This window comes from Octodon degus, unplaced genomic scaffold (assembly GCF_000260255.1).
Source record: "Octodon degus isolate 3935 unplaced genomic scaffold, OctDeg1.0 scaffold00042, whole genome shotgun sequence".
Taxonomy (NCBI): Eukaryota; Metazoa; Chordata; class Mammalia; order Rodentia; family Octodontidae; genus Octodon; species Octodon degus.
This window is the reverse complement of record NW_004524618.1, coordinates 15,530,280-15,548,174: the sequence shown is the minus strand read 5'-3', so window position 1 is coordinate 15,548,174 and position 17,895 is coordinate 15,530,280.

Below are 17,895 nucleotides of genomic sequence, written 5' to 3'. Positions count from 1 at the left end.
GGAGGTGGGGCTGGTTGGAGGTGGCTCCTTGGGGATGTGCCTTTGGGGCCATATGTGGTCCCTTGGCCCTCCCCCTCCCCCCTCCACCTCTCTGATTAATCCACCATGCCCTCTGCACCGGGATCTCTGCTTCACATGTCTAGAAACAATGGATCTAAGCAATCATGGACTAAAATCTCAGAAACCATGAATCAAAATAAATCTTTTGTCTTTCCCAGGTGTTGTGTCACAGTACCAAAAGCTAACAGAAACTTTTTCCTAGAGTCCTTACTAGAACTTTGAGTTACTTCCAGATTACTGTCAGATGTAACAGCATTTCTGAGTTATTGAGAGGATCGACTGAAACCGGGAGCTATTGCATTTAGTGTGCAGCATATAGTGAGCACACAATGAAGAGGTAGGAGCCATGCAGTATCCCCCAGCTACTACAATTGCAGGCTAGATATGCATTAAGCAGCAAGCCTGGATCTTAAAAACCTACTTGAGTTAAAAAAAGAAAGGGGAAGGTATCAGTACTATTAGATAAATTAATAATACAAGCATGTACAATCTATAAGGATACAAACAAATAAAGGCACACTAAATATATTAGGACAATTACTTATGCGTGTGTGGCAGGGCACAGAGGATTGTGAGCAAGCGTAGGGAATAAATACACAAAAGTTCAGGGACTGGAATAGACACCAGTGAAAATGTGCCATGAACTGAGGGGTACAATTAACTCCCTACATCCAAGGTTAAAAATAAAAAGATAATAATAGTTATTATGCTGGCTCCTAGGCCCCCACTTGCTCTCCACTTTGGAGCACCGGAGTGCCCTTCAGAAGGCTTCTCCTTGCACTTGCGCAGGCAGGGGAGCATTTAGGTCCAGCTTCCAGGTGATTAAACACAGCAGGGTGTAAGGACATAAAAAGGCACCGTGCTTCCCCAGTAGCTTTTCTGGACATCAGAGCAAAATTGCAAAGCTGGTTCTACACATGTGATTTCATCTATGAAATTAGGGCAAGGTAAGAAACATGCACGAAAAAAAGTGATGATACTGCTAGGTGTTCCAAACAAGGGCCAGCTGCATTTTTACCCAGGAGTTTAAGGCAAACTACAGGGAAAGCAGCTATTACCACATCTCTTCAAAAGTGTCCTCTGCCTGCTGCTGCAGGAGTCCAGTGCATTCCCATCTGCATGCGCAATGATACAGTGACTAATTATGGTGCCGTCAGGGAACAAATTCTCTCACTTAGCTCCACCCATGCTGGCACAGCAGAAAGATGGATCGAAAAATGTTTGCATTTCAAAGGTAACAGAAAAAAGTTGGAAAACCACTACTGGCCAAACTTGACAGTTTCAGCGTTGACTGTTTCTGGTGTTTTCCCTCCAAGAGGCGGAGACAAGCCTGGCTTCAGTGAAACTTTTCTCCTTCCTTCCTCAAGGTCATCAGCAAGTCTAAGGATCAGTTCTCTCAGGAAAGCAAGGAATGGATTTATGGGTTAAGGACTATTGTTCTGTGATTCACTACAGGATCCATACTATGTTCCTCTGTCAGGCTTTCTGCTTGTAGCTGTACTGTTTACATGACTGCATAGGCATGAACATTATTACCTAGGTAAACGCAGTACTAGCCCCCCAAGACTCCTCTCATGCCACACCCAAAGGTTTCCACCACTGTCTGCTAGAGGTCACACTTTGCACCTCCCGGACTTCATTGATGATTCCTGTTCAATTCTTTCTGTCTCCGACTGGCTATTTGTGTTTTTTTTTTTTTTTAAATTTTATTTATGTGTGCGTGTGTGTGTGTGTGTGTGTGTGTGTGGCCAGCTCAGCCCACCAGGGGGCGGGGCTGGCGGCATGTGGTGCTGGGGGATTGAACCGTGGTCCCTGATGCTTTGTTAAGCTTGTTCTAAATAGGTGCTTTAGACCACTGAGCCACCTCACCAGCCCCCGACTGGCTATTTGGTGATTCCTTTTATTCATCTTTCTTATCCCACTTGCCAAGTCAGAGTGGTGTCTGTGTGTGTGCATGCGTGTGTGTGTGTGTGTGTGTGTGTGGGTGTGTGTGGTAAAATTTGTGTCATATTAGAATCCAGAACTGAGTGTAGAGTTTGAAAATCAAGCAGCACTTTGTTTCATTGCTTTGATTTCAAACACATTGTTTAATTTGACTTAGATTGTCAATACCATTACATAATTTTTTTTTTTCCAGAACCGGAGATTGAACTCAGGACCTCGTGCTTGCCAGGCAGGTGCTGTTGAGCTATCCCTGGTACATCATGCTGGCGGGCCCAGGAACACTGAATGTGCTATGCTGGCCACCAAAATCAAACGTGGTGGTGCACACCTATAATCCCAGCACTGGGGAGGCTGAAATAGGAGGAGGAGTCTGAGCTGTGTAGCAAGACCCTGTACCAAATCAATCAATCAATCAATCAATCAATCAATGAATAATTTTTTTCAAAGGCGATGTGAGTTTGTCAAAGAAAATGTAAGGAAGTCTGAGAAACCTGACCCAGTCTGTAGGATTTTCAAAGGTTGGATTCCCAGCCAGCTCTAAGCTCTACTTCTCTGCTGGTGGAGGGTCTTTGTCTCTCCCACACACCGGCTCTCTTCCTGCCAATCTCCCTCACCACTATAGCTTTACATTTCACTTTTCTGTAAACAACTCCTAATTCTCTAGCCCAAAGCCACCTCCTGTCTGTCTGTCTCTCACCCCCACCCCTGTCCTTCCCTCTTTTTCTCCTTATCACAGTCTACTGTGAGCACCAGTCTAGAAATTAAAATATGGGTGGTCAGGGTGAGACTTCCTGGGTTCAAATCCTAGCAGTGCACTGAGGAACTAATGTAACTTCAGGTAAACTACTTCATATCTGTGCCTCGGGGTCCTCATCTGTCTAATGGGGAGGATGTTACTTACTCTATAGGGTTTCTCTGGGAATTAAATGGGATAATACTGAGTCATGCAGGAACTGCTGAATAAGTATTGTTCTTTTGTTCCTTTTGCCTGAGCTAATGCTTACACCAAACCTATCTTGCTGGTAATTTCAAGTGGCTCCTAAAATTGCTCTTTTGAAATCTTCTAACAAATTCAAATTGTTAGATTCAATGGCTGTATTTTGTTTTGATCTGTCTACTTTTGTCTACAACCTTGGCCAGTCTCTCCTACTGGAAAGACTTCAAACTTCTATTCCTGGGGTTCTTACTCTCTAGTCTTCCCTCTTACGTCATAAATCTCATTTTGACTGACCAAGGACTCAGAAGCCACTCTCCCTGGAACGACGATCTTGATGATCTCGGCCAACTGCCTGCATTCAGACACACAGATGCACCTCAGCTTCTTAGCCCCTGTCACTATCAGACTCAACCTGCAGCCAACTCTTGGACACAGAGTATTCAAACCCAGTGTGTGCATGGTAGTCTGCTTTTCCTCCAGCCTTCCATACTTGCTTCTCCCAGCTTCCCTTCCCCCTTTCAGTAGTGTGGGCAGCAATCTCCTTCACAGAGAGAAAAAAAACCCCAGTGGAGTGCAGTTGAGAGCTATCTGTGGCTGGCATTAGAGTGTGGCAGGAGAAGGAAGGACAGCGTTCACACCCCAGATTCTTTGGGCAAGGAGTGAGTGAGGAAAAATGCACAATGAGAACCAGGTACCAAAACTCAGTGCACTGAGATAAGTGTGGAAAGGAAAGAGGAAAGAAAGGTACCTACTCCATAATGAAGGCCATTACAGCAAATGACCAGGCATACTCTGAGGACCAACAGAATGTGCATTTTGCTGCCCACCACTGGATAGGGAAGAAAGAAGACTCTTTTCATGAGAGAGTTTTTAAGGAAGCCCAATCACAATTAAAGTAAAAGTTGCAGAGAAGGGTAGACGAAACCATCATAGACCCTTACAACCAGATATCACTTCTCTGTCTTCTAAATTCTCGTATACATTTTTGATATTTAAAAATTTCTAAGATATTTCAAGCATGCAGAAAATTATAGATCAATGCCACAACTATATACTATCTACCTACTGTTTGCCTTTAATATATGTAACTTTTGATGGCACCTCCCTATGTAGGTGTTGAATTATTATTTATTCTTTCTTTTCCTGTATTACAGAGAAGTGCCTTGGAAGCAGAGCCTCTCTGTCCTGTCTCAGAGGCTCGTTGCATGCAGACATACTTTGTCTTACCAATATTAGGTCCCTAATCATTGCTAGAGCAAACTGAGTTCTTGAAAGACCTTAAAAAGACCTTCAGGAAAAAAAGAAAGGATAGCACGTGGCATATGCTATCTCACAGACTTGAGACACTGCAGCTATTTATATGGGGTGTTAATGATGAATGAATTACTGTAAGTGAAAATAGGACAGTAGCTGCATCTCCCAGCATAAAACAAAAATGTATTTGCTGACATCTTTGGTTAATTGTTTCAAATTCAGAAATGAAAGCCACATGCAACTCATGTGGCTCCTTAGTAGGCTACCAATTTCTAACCCTCCTGTAACAGCTGAATTCATCGGATTCACTAAGAGAGTTGTTTAGCCAATAACAAAAATTTGTCATGAATTTCCTCAGATTTATTCTTAGAGCATTTTTAGGCCCCTTATCTAGTACCAATTGCTTTGTCTTGTGTCATAACATGCTTTTTACCTGCTACAAATCCAAGCAAGTGTTGTGCTGCTGAGTATGAGAATTCCTGACATATTTCTTTTTGGCACAGAGCTGTATCAATGACTTCTCACAATTTCTAAAAGAGTCTGCTGTATACCAAAGAAATAGTAGTAGTTATATTAGGGGCAAGCTTTCTAGTCAGGCCAACAATGACACGCTTGCCTTGGATGAGCCCAGTTTATATCTGATATGCATTAATCAAAGTCTCAATTTATTTTAGCACTCCTCTTTCACTCTCAAAAGTGCATTTTAGATGATAAATTACATAAATTACATTAATTCCATCACCTAAACTTTTTACATTCCGAAGCGGACTACTTTAGGTAGACAAGATTTTTCATCTTTTAAAAATCTGTACAGTGTTCTGTCACATGAATTAAATGAGAGCCTTTGATTTATTATAGGAAGTTATAGTAGACATCACAAACAAGTCTTCATTTTTGGCATGCTTTTTGAACAGAACACAAACTAAAATAAGCGCCTTTACCCAGATGTTGCCAGCTCAAATTGTGCTGACATGATATAGCTGCTTTCCATGGGCATCGAACAAGCTATCAAAAAATAAGAATTAAAACTTAAATTACTCAGTAAAAATGTCCACCTTTTAAACTCTACAACTGTGTACTGAATTGAAGTGAAAAGCAGCTTAAATTTCAAAACTAGCAGCAACAATTTAGAGTTTTTCAAAATTGTAGATTAAATCTTTCTGTCTCTTCATCTGGATCAGCCCCTAAAAAGAAAAAAAAAATTACAACATTAGAGTAATATGTAGTTATCACCATATTTTTAGCCCAGCAATTTCAGCCCAATTTTCAGCAGTAACATTTCATTAGAATCAAACATTTTCTAGATGGTTTAAAAACATAATGAAAATCAGACACTTTGGGCACTTCTGTGAATACCTCTTTAACTTCTTATTTCCAAGAAAAAAAAAAAATGAGATTTAACATAAAAAACTAAAACAAAGCCCCAAAGGCTCCTTTTTACAAAAAGAAAGAAACTCAACCTGCTGTACACATTAAATAATTCAAATCAATGATCCTTTTAAGCCCTTAGCAATGCATAAACCAATAGGGGAAAGCAATCTAATACTTCATGCATTTAGGGGATTGCATTAGAAAGACTTTTAGCCTGTTTCTGCTTTTATAAATGCAAATGTATGCAGAGCAGACAGATTGGGATCTGTACAATTTAGCAATGATCGAAACTTGTAATTTTTGAAAATGGGACAGATGTCCAGACTAGTTATATTAAGATGCTTCTCGCTGAAGAAAAAAAATCAAACAGTCTAATTCTACTTCCTCCTTTGAATGGAAACAAATAAACAAAGCCGCCACAAATTAGAATAAGTTATATATCATCTTGTTTCTTTCATAGATTCTTAAAATTGAAAGGCAGTTTAGAGTAGCAGAATAAATATTTCTCATATGTTTCATTGCATTATTCATCACCCTTTCCTTAAAACACAGAATCGGGGGAATGTTTTGCCATTCAAGGACCGGGGTAGGTTAAAGTCTAATGTAGAGAGCAGCTGCTCTGATTCTGTGAAGTCTGCTTTCCTTGAGCCACAGACAGGAGAGAAGATAGAGTTAAATACGCAATGTGTGTGTCATGAACGAAGGCCATCTCTCTTCATTCATTCACTCAAGGTTGTCAAATTCCAGCAGCTTCTGGTGTCTGTAATGTCCAAAAGCATATCTGACGATGTGGAATGTTGAGAACATGCTGGGCCCTGGGGAAATAAAAGGCAAACGGTTATGGTTTATATCTCAATGTCTCCCAAAAGCCTCGTGTGCTCATAGGTGGGGGGTAATTGGATTAAGGGGGCATGGTACTCAGCAGTGAACTAATCCACTGATGAGTATTTAGCTAAATGTGATTTGGGAGGTGAAGCCTGGTTAGAAGAAGTGAGTCACTGGGAGTGTGGCCCTGGAGGGTATATCTCCCTCCCTCCTCCTTGAGCCCTCACGGCTTCCTGCCTGCCATCCTATGGACTGTTGCTCTTCTGCCATGACCCTCTGCCATGCTGCCCTGCTTGGAGCCATCCTATTAGGGATTGAAACCTCCACAAACTCGGAGCCAAAAATAAACCTTTCATCCTTTAAGATGTGGATGCTGGGCATTAAGTCTCAGTGATGAGAAAGTAACTGAGATGTAGACATAACATTTGCTCCCAAACAGCCCAACCCAGTAGGAAAGACAGACAAGAAATTGTATGACTAAACTGAGGTTGTAAGCAAAGTAAAAAGTCTACATGTGGAGTGTTATGGCAGGTGAAACTAGGTCAATTCTAACTTAGTGATCAAAAAAGATTTCCCTACTATGAACCTCGAGTTTTGAAAAGCCACAGAATAGATTTTCTGGTTTGGATATGGTTTGAGGGCACCCCGAAAAAGTCTGGAAGTTGGTCATCTGTGCAGTGACACTGAGGTGGGGCTAACAAGTGGAGCCTACTCGAAGGTGATTAGGTCAATGGAAGCACCCCCTCAAGACACTAACATAGTTTGCAAGGGAACCCAATATGCTCCCGTGAGCATGCATTGTTTTCAAAAAGGGAAAGCCTCACCTCTGAATCTCTCTTGCCCCCTGTCTTGTGTTTGCTATTTGCCTCTCATATGTGCTCCTACTGTGATGCTAGTCACCATTTTGCTGATTAATACTTGCTCCATGTTGTAGCCAGGGTTTATAAGGAAAATGATTTAATACAGGGCACATAATTTATGCAATTCTTTTATAATGTTTACCCAGAGACTCAAGTGCAAAAGGGTGAGAGATCTGTCCACGCACTAGAAACATAAAGAATCCAGCTCAGGGCCTGGCAATGTCCTGCACACATCCAGCTGAAGACCTAAAGCCCATGGCAATACCCTCCATGAGTCTAGTTGGAGGCCTAGGACCCCTGATGGTGTCTCACTCAAGTCTGTACCAAGGAACCACACCGGGAAGGCCTTAAGGTCAGTGGTTGGAAGCAGAAAGCCTGCTCCAGTGGGATGAAAGAACCATGCCAGCGGGCTGTAGACTGCACTGGCACCAGGAAGCAACACTCAAAATAAGGAGCAGGGCTCCCCCCAAAATATCACAGCCACCTTCAGTGGCAGTGAGGACCCACACTCCTCTGATGAGAACAGTCAAATTCATACCAGAAAAGCCGATGTGACAAACTTCTTCATAAGGGTCAACAGCACACCATCTTCCTCTCCAGTTCTCTTTTCTCATTTTGACAACCATCTCAGGTGGACCTGCCACACCCAGCACCATGCTGACTCAGTTCAGCCAGGTGTTACAAGTTGGCATTAGTTAATCCACCACAGTTCGTGCAAATAGGTCTTCTAAACAGTGAGCTCTTTTCTTCCTATATTATCCGGAATCAGGTATTTTGTTACAGCTATATGAAATGGACTAAGGTAGTAGGTAAGAGAGAAAAACCACACTGGGTAGAGATTAAGTAGTATAAAGGCACAGGAAGTAGCAGCCAGGAGAATGAGAGGTATGTGGCTGCAAGTGTCCTGTTACATTTTCACTGAAGAATGAATGTCTATATGCCAGGTATGGCATGATGCTCAGGGTACAATCAAGAATAAGGTATATGTCACACTTGATTCTGCAGGGACTAGGAGCTTACAAAGGGAATGACACTTCAGTTCTGTTTCAGAGCAGTCACTCTGGAGGTGAGGCAAAGGACAGCAATGACAAAAGAAACAGCATAGGTACCTTGGTACCTTTGGCAAGAGTTCAAATAAGAGATGCAAGCCTGGCCCAAAACAGTGAGCAGGGCTGGAGAAAGCATGTCTGTGATGGGCAAGATCGGACCAAGTTTTATCATCATTCAAACTCTTCCCTTTTAGTCTGCTCCAGTTGGTACAGAGTTCATCCTACAGTGAACTACACCCCACATCACTCCTCCTGCCACTTTCTGGCCTACTTGTGCACTCTGGAAAAGTTTCAGACATGACAGCTCCTCAGATTCCAGGTTGTATTTAGGCATGATTGCCATTGGAAAGGTTCAGATAAAATACTTATATTCCTCTAACAAATAAAATAGCAGACTTAATGCATATCTACTGAAAGGTCTTTAAATTTCCTGCCCTAAATTCAAGGGAAGAAGATAAGGTGAGGTTTTTAGACTAAGATGAGGTCTTCAGAGGCTAAAGATGAGAACTTCACTTGACAAATTTATTCCCCTCTCCACAGCAGTGCTAGAGGTCAAATGCTGGGCCTTTTGCATGCTATGTAAGTGTTCTACCACTGAGCTACACCCCCAGCTGAATTCTACCTTAAAACAAAACAGAAACAACTGTCACTTGAAGTTGAGTATGATAACATATGTCTGTAATCCCAGGTCCTTCTTAGCTAAGCTAAGGAAGGAAGAACACAAGTTTGCAAAATGTAATGAGATCCTGTCTCACTCAAAATGAGAGAGAGAGAGAGAGAAAGAGAGGAGAAAGAGAGAGAGAGAGAGAGAGAGAGAGAGAGAGACCCTTCTCACTTTCCAAACTCATTAAATAATGAGAAAGTGTTTCTCCTTTTAAAAGAATAGTTTTGGCATTCCAAAGGCCCCTAGACCCTTGCTCAATAACCAATATTTTCTTTCTTTTTTTGGGGGGGGTGGGGGAAGAACCTGGGATTGAACTCAGGCCCTTGTGCTTGCCAGGGAAGCGCTTATTCCACTGAGCCATCTCCCCGGCCCCCAGTAACCAATATTTTCCATGAATGAAATACTTGAGACAAGGAGAGGTGTGTGGTAATGGTTGAACAGCCCTGCTCTTGCTTTTTACCTGTTAAGTTCTACTTCCTGGATTAGCATGACAGACCTACTTTTTTTTTTTTTCTTCCTTTTTTTGGGGGCAGTACCGGGGATTGAACTCAGTACCTTGTGCTTGCTAGGCAAATTCTTATTCTACCCAGCCCTAGAGCTACTATTCTAAGAATTTTCTTGAATTTCTATCTCCATCTTTAGGAAGAACCCTTCAACACAACGCTTCCAAACTAAGACAGTAAACCTCTCTGGATTCTGGTGAACCATAAATCTGGTTACTTTTGTATTCACAGAACCTAGGAATTAATACAGCTCTGAGTTTGTTCATAAAAAATATTTTTAGGAATTAAGAAGCTTACATTCCTTGTATGGAGATGGAAGATGTGCATAACACATCCTAGTTAACAACTTTAATTTTTTATTATAAAAAATTTCAAACATACATAACAAGAAAAAGAAAAGTGAACTCATATATTACCTTCCTTCAGATTCCATATGGTCAAGATTTTGCCACACTTACTTTATGTTCCCTTTCTCTTCTCTTTTTCTCTCCTCTTCTTCCTTTTCTTTCTTTCCTCCTTTCTTTTCTTTCACTGTCTCTCCCCTCTTTGCTAGAGTATTTTCAAGCAAGTCTTATATTGTGTTGTTCTGTCAATATTTGAGTATGTAATTCTAATTCATTTTCTTACATAACCACAATGCTGTCTTCACACCTCAGCAAATAAATAATCCTTCTCTAATATTATCTAACACCTAGTTCCCAAGAAAGTTTTAAAAATCATAAGGCTTGAAATTTCTATTGCTTCTCTAGAGAAAAGTTGTGCCTCAGACAGTCTTAATAGATTCATTACCAGGAAAGTGTTCTCTATGTTCACTTGATGTTTTCATCCTCTTACAGTCTATTGTGCCCCCGTGACTCATGCTAAAAAATTAATATCCCTTTCTAATGTTTACATATTTCATATATTTTTATCGATTTAGTTTATCTCTCTTGTCATTGCTTAGCTGAGCTACACACATTTAATTATTTTACTCTTTCCTTGTAAATCAATCCCATCAGCCCCTTGGTCATTTTGCAGCTTTGCTTTGAACCTCACCGGAGTGGTTTCTACACACCCAGTACCGAGCTGTCCAGGGTCACATGTAGCGATTTCATTCTCGCCTGAATTACATCACTGAGTGCTTAGTGCCAGACCAGAAGAGCCTTATTTTCTATCATATTGTAAAGGAAGCAAATGTCTTGGTTTCTGCTTTTATTCTCTGTTATTTTTGGCATTGAAGCTTGTGCTTTGTCCCTCCCACCAGACAGCTGTGCCTAAGAGCACTTTTCTCCAGATGTGATGTAAACAGCATTTCAGAATCACAAGGGTAGAGCCCAGCTCTGCCACTCTCACTGTGCGGCTCTTGGTACATCACCAGTCTTCACGCCACTGTAAGTTTCCCTCCTAAATAGTGTGCAATGACAGAGCCTGCTGACATCACAAGGTCGTAAGAAGGACAAAGAAGATGACATAAATGAAAGGGGTTGACAGCCATCAGCTGCCATCACTTTACCCATGGCGTATGTTCCCAAGTTTCCAGGGATACCTCAAACTACAAATAGTAAAAAACTTACGCATACTCTTTCTTCCCTACACCTACATACCTATGATAAACCTACTAATTAGGCACTGTGAGAAAATAATACTACAGGGGCCAGGGAGATGGCTCAGTGGAATAAGCGCTTCCCTGGCAAGCACAAGGGCCTGAGTTCAATCCCTGGTTCTGTGTGAAAAAAAAAAAAAAAAAAGAATACTACAATACAGCAATTTTAGTAATACACTGCAATAAAAGTTATTAAAAGCAAGTTATTTCTGGAATTTTTCCATTTAATATTTTTAGGCTGTGGTAGCTGAAACTGTGAAGTGTGAAACTTCAAATAAGGGGGCAATTTCTGTACTAACTTCAGTGCTACATGTATCAAAGGGTGATTTATACACTCTAGTACCCTTAGTAGGAAAGGGTGAATGCTTACATTCTCTCAAGACATTTTCTATTTGCATCAGTGACCTATTTTACCATTTAATAATCTTTGCTGTCAGAAAACTATTTCAGTTCAGCTCCTCTTACCAACACAATATCTTATAAAAACATCTTTGAAATGTGTAAGTAGAATCCATAAGCTAAGAGAATTTCAGGTCTCTCTTTCTCTGCTTGTGTATAAGTCAGGTACATAACCATCGCTTCCATTTCCTATTTGCTCACTGCTTCCTAGGTTCTAAGAATCATGCTAAGCATTTCACCTGAATAACCAATGGACACTTTGTAATTTTGTGCTAATAACCCTCTCTTGCAAGTGAGGAAACTGAGACTTAGAAAAGTGAACTAACTTAGCTAAGATTAGTAGCCAATGATAAGCAAAACCGTTCAGAAAATCTGCAACATCAGAACTCCTGTACAAACCACGCAGATGCTTTAAATAATTGGGAAGCTCTAGCTACAGTCATACTTCAATAAGCCCTGACATGTCACACATTTTGGAGAAAAGTGAAAAGGCACGAGTCAAAATTAGGGGGGAAGTAGGGGAAAATGCATGGTAGTGCTGGTTATCAGAGGTAACTGTGCCAGCTACTCAATGCCTAAGAAAATGCTGCTCATAAAAAAATAATCAAATTCATTCCTTTTAAGAAAAATGACTATTGCTGATCATATGGCCCCCCCAATTCCACAACCTTCAACTATCTAGTAAATAACTGAATGCTATCAATTTTGTTTTGCATTTTCCTTTTAAACACACATTATCTGACGATACCCCAGCTCAGAGTTTATGACCTCAATCCTGCATTAGGGCACCACACTCCGTACCTGTTCAATTTCTGCCACACATCCCTGCCAGTGTAGTCACCTTGAAGTACAACCTCCATCTGAGCCAATACCTCTTTCAAAGCTTAATTCAGTCCTGGCTTTCCGGGTTCCAAATGATAGAATCCCACATGGTGAAAATCCTCGGCTCCATCCAGACCAGTCTCGTTTTCCGACTATGAAAATAGTCTCGCATTCACTGACTCTTCCTTGTCCACTGCCTCCTTTTCTGAAACAATTCTCTCTTCAGTTGCTCTCCTAAGTCTTTGGGTATATTGTTCAAGGCCAGCTCAAGGTCTTGTTCTTCTATGCTACTGTTCTGGCCTCTAGATCCTTGTATCCACCCTCCTGCTTTCAGTAAGAGCTCAACTTATGTTTGCTGAAATTATTGCCCCATTAAGCACAAATAGCTTTTTTGGCAACACCACTCATGCAAATGGTGTATTGCTACTTCTATTTTTATATGTATGTTTCTTGAGCTCCCAGCTCAAGTTCAGTAAAAGCCTTTTGAAGACCTACACCATGTCTTGTGGATGCTATAGCTTCATTAGAAGGGAGGCACTTATGACTATTTGACAACTGATATATTTCAGTTATATAGAGTAAGATGATCTAGTTGTCACTTTTTGATCATACTGCCAATTCTGTGAGCCAAAAGGGTATTAGTGCCTTAGGATAGCTGGCCTCTGATTTCTATCTTTACCAATGCAATAATGTGGAGTTGGGAGAAGCTACTGTTCTGGTCTCAATTTCTGTCCTATAATGGAAAAACTGAAAAGTCAAATAATCCCAAACACCTGAATGCAGTTCTAGTTTATTAAATGCTTTGTCCTTTGTCAATTTGTGGAGGGTTAACTAATGGTCAACTTGTAACACTCAGTTGAACTAAATCTGCACGGTTCTGGGTGTGGAAGGCCCACCTGAGGATTGTTGCCAAAGCATGAAAGGAGAACGGGATGGGAAGATGGTGCACTGTTGATCCTCCTGGAGAAACCCGTCACACTGGATTTCCTGACAGGAACTCAGATATTCTCATCTTCAGGGAAGCGCAGACCCTGGGGTCCTCACTATTGCTGAGGACGGCTGTAGTTCTCTTTAGGGGAGCTTTGGTCCTTACCTTTAGCATCACTTCCTGTATCTACTGAGATGATCATGACGTTTTTCTTCATGGTTGTTGATATAGTGAATTACATCAGATATCGAATCTTGTACTAATCTTACATTCCCAAGTTAAGAATTGCTAGTCATTATGCATTCTCTCTTTCATTATTGCTTGGCTCGGTTTTCTAATAATTTGTTGAGCAGTGCTATTATTGTGCACCTGCAAGATACGGCCTGTGGCTTTTTTGTAATACCTTAGTATGGTCTTTGTATAATGTTTATACTGTATTGTTGACATTATTCCCCGATCCTTTTAATGTCTGTAAGAGCTACAGTGATGTCTCTTTGATTCCTGGTATTAGTAATTTATATCATGTTTTATTTTGCCAATCATTTAAAGTAATCAGTTTTTGCCTTCATTAATTTTGTACTCTTTTGCTGATTATCATTTCCCTTGCTAGCCTCAGGTTGAATTTTCTTTTTCAAAGTTTTTAAGCGGATGCTAGGTCACTTTCTTTTTATCAAACATAAGCATTTTTTGCTATCCATTTTTCTTCGAACACTATTGCAGCTGCATCTCATACATTCTAAGTTACACTTCAAAATAATTTCCATTGTAATAGTTCCCTCCATTAGTTATTTAGAAGGTTGCCATTAATTTTCAAGTACTTGAGGATTGTCCAGAAATAGTTATTTAATGGGCTTCTTAAATTCATTGTGGTAATAGACCACCAAGTCATGACAAACTATAATTTATTATTTATTTATTTATTTATTTGTGTGTGTGTGTGTGTGTGTGTGACCAGCTCAGCCCACCAGGGGGCGGGGCTGGCTGGCATGTGGTGCTGGGGGATTGAACCACCGTCTATGTGCTTTGCTAAGCTTGTTCTAAGTAGATGCTTTAGACCACTGAGCCATCTCACCAGCCCCCAAACTATAATTTAAATTCTTACAAATTTATTAAGATTTACCTTATAAAAGAGGTGGTCTTGGACTATATCCCATACACATATGCTAAAAATACTTGTTTTTGTGTAGATGAGTTTATAAGTCACTCAGATCACTTGGCAACGTTTTGACACTTAATCTTGACTGTCAACACCAATGATTTGATGACACCTAGCTTATCAAAGCACACCTCCAGATGTGTCTTGATGTGTCTACAGAGTATTTCTGGAGATGACCGGCCTTTCGGTCACTGAATTAAGGGAAGACTTGCCCTCAGTATGGGCAGTGTCATCTAGTAAGGCAGGGACCTAGACAACAAGAGTGGAAGAAAGGAAAAGCCAGCCAGCACTGGCAAGCTTTATCCTGCTTGAACAGTTGCATCTTTCTCTGCTGCCGTCACCTGTGAAGTCAGACTCCTCTTCAGCCTTTCAGTGTAGACTTACACAAGCAGCTCTCCAGGGAGCTTCCAGACCAGCCTTGAACTGGGCTGCGTCCTTGTCATAAACCTTCTGACAGTAGGCTTGTCTACTTCTCCTTTCAGTTTTATACTATTTGCTATATGAATTTGCAATCTTTACTATTGAGAGTATATACATTTCAGATTTGCAACAATCGGCGAAACTCTGGGAAGACACTCGACGCATGCACGCAAGATCTCCATAAAGTCTCAATACATTAACGCATGATTCAAGTTTAAAGCATAAAGGACATGATTCACTTCAAAGCAGAGAATTAGGAGATCCAACAAACAGTATTAAAGCAAACACCCTAAAATTTCATATTATTGAATTAATAGAAACAATTCAACTAAATAGATTAAGATTAAAAGCAAGTGAGGGGGTCACACTTGAGCCAGCTTTCAAGAGGCTGGGACAGTAAGATTGCACTGAGTTTTAGGCCAGCCTTAACTGCACAGTAAGGCCCTATGTGAAAAAGACCTCACTGGGGTCCGGGAAGATAGCTCAGTAGAATAAGTGCCTGCCTGGCAAGCACAGGGTCCTGAGTTCACTCCTTGGTACTAAAAAAAAAAAAAAAAAAGATCAAAAAGACCTCCCTAAAAGAGCCAGTTAGACAAAAAATAAACATAAAAGAAACCAAACTTCAAGAAACCAGAGAAGAGTTTAGTATAACCACACTCTGAACTAAATATCCATCTAAATCTCTGAAATGAAAACATAAATTTCTTAGTGCAAAGGAGAACGTGAAACAACTAGAGTTCTGATATATTGCTGGCATAGTAACGTTGAAAAATTGTTTCCAGCATCTGCTAAAGCTTAGCATATGTATACTCTGTGACCTAGATCCCAGTGTTAGAAATAGCCAACAGAAATGTGTGCACATATTTTTACCAGGAGACAAGTACTACACTGCACATAGAACTAAAATGGAAAGCTAGCCAATTACTCAACGTTTGGTACAGTAAATAAACAATGTGTGACTATTGATTGTGGTAGATTGATTTGACTGGAGTAAGAAACACCCAGATTAGTACAGCACAGTTCTGGTTGTGTTTGTGGATGACAGACAGCAAACTGAGGAGGAAGGATCGGTTGTGGGTGGCATCAACCAGGCTTGGGATAGCCTGGATGGAATACAAAAGGTTGAGAAGATTTGTGGCTCTTCTGAAGAGCCCCAGTCTTGATGTGCACCCTTTGCTGCCCTGGCCTTGGGACATCAGCCTCCAGATTCTTCAGCCTTCCAGAGTTGACTGGCCTCAGCACTCCCAGTGAGCTTGCATACCTTCAACCTTGGGCTGGGAGTGCATCTTGATCCCTCTTTTCTGGGGGTTCCATCGTCCTGGGCTGGCCACTTAGGGGCTCCTCTAGCTCACGGCATGTCGATAGCAATGTGGATTCTCCCACCTCTGACTGTGCAAACTTACCTACTAAATCCCCATGCATATTACATATATTTTCTATTAATGCTGTTCCTCTAAAGAACCCTAAGTAATATACTAAACACAGTGACGTATTACACAATGAGAATGAGAAGCCTATGACCACAGGCAGCTGTTATTAATTGAATTTTTATATGCTCTTAAAATTCATATGTTGAAGCCATAGCCCCCTACATGTGTTGAGTTAGTGGACTGGAAAAAACTAAGTTTAGATGAAGTCATGAGGCTGGAATGCCCATGATAGGATTAATGTGTCTGTTACCACACTGAGGAGACTGTAGAGCTTCCTTTTCTTTATGAAAACATAGAAGATAATTACTAGGAAACCTTCCCCAAAGAACCTGATCACACTGGCACCCTGACCTTGGACTCTGCAGTCTTGGAAATTCTGAGAATGTCTGACAATTAATTTTGTCTTAGAGGCCTGAGCTACAAGGCATTAACAAGATGAAAGCTCCTCCTAAATATATCTTTGAGGGCTGGTGAGAAAGCTCAGCAAACTAAAGCCTGCTTAGGCAAGCACAGGGACCACAGTTTGATCCCTGACACCACATGCTGTGCCAGCCCTGCCCCAGGGTAGGCTGAGCTGGCCACACATACATAATATATACATATATAGACATAGATATAGATAGATAAGATAGATGTATTTGAACTAAAGAAGCCAAACATAAAAAGTATATATTGTATACATCTTTAAAAGCATAAAGCATGCAAAATTGTTAAGTCTTTGTTAACCTTGGAAATGAGGTGGGGGTGGGGTGGTTAGTGACTAGAAAAGAGCTAGAAAGCTTTAATAGGGGTAGCAATACTTTGCATGATTTGGTGTTGGTTGTAGGTGGGAGACCACCAAACTGTACTCTCCTGAGAAAGGAAGCCCCTCACCGTGATCTCGAGCTGACCTTTATTTCAATCCTACTGACTGAGAATCCTTCAGAACTGGCTGTATTGAACCAGATGTTCCCTCAATTGGCAAAAAACGATGTCATCAAGTCTGGCTGAGACGCTGCTGACTCAGCATGGCAAAGTGGGTCAGAGTTGCCCCCGCTGGAACAGAGGCTCCACTTAGAGCCTGTGACAGTCCCGGGCTCAGACGTGACATCTCAGAGGCCACAACACCTTTCTGGCAGTGGAGCTACAGCCTTACACGCACCAAGCTGTCTCCTGCCCTGCTGGCTGGAGGGCCTCCGTGCCTGGTGCAGACATGCTGTTTCTCCTTAGTCTGCCAAGTTTCTCTTCCCCAGCACTTTACCACAACCCCCACCCATCTCCCCGATGCTAAGAAAAGCTGTGAGCTACTGGGTTTGTGGCCCTTTGTTCCGAGATCATTGGGTCACCTCAGAGATCCTCATCTCTAAAATAGTCTCTCAAAGAGCTGGCCAAATAGCTCAGCAGAGTAAAGAGCCAGCAAGCAGGCGCATGGGCCAGGGGTTGATCCCCGGGCCTGCCTGGCCAGCCCTGCCCCTGGGGCATACTGAGAAAGTGATTGAAACTGGGAGTGGTGGTATACGCCTGTAATCCCAGCTCTTGGGAGGCTGTAAACAGGTCGATCACTATGAGTCCAATCTAATGTGAGACCCTGAACACCCTGTAGATCCTTCCCTAAAATACAAAATAAATAAATAAATAATAAAATAAAATATTCTCTCCATCTTTATTTTTCATCCATGTGCCATATTGCCAGGTGGGAGACTGATACCCTC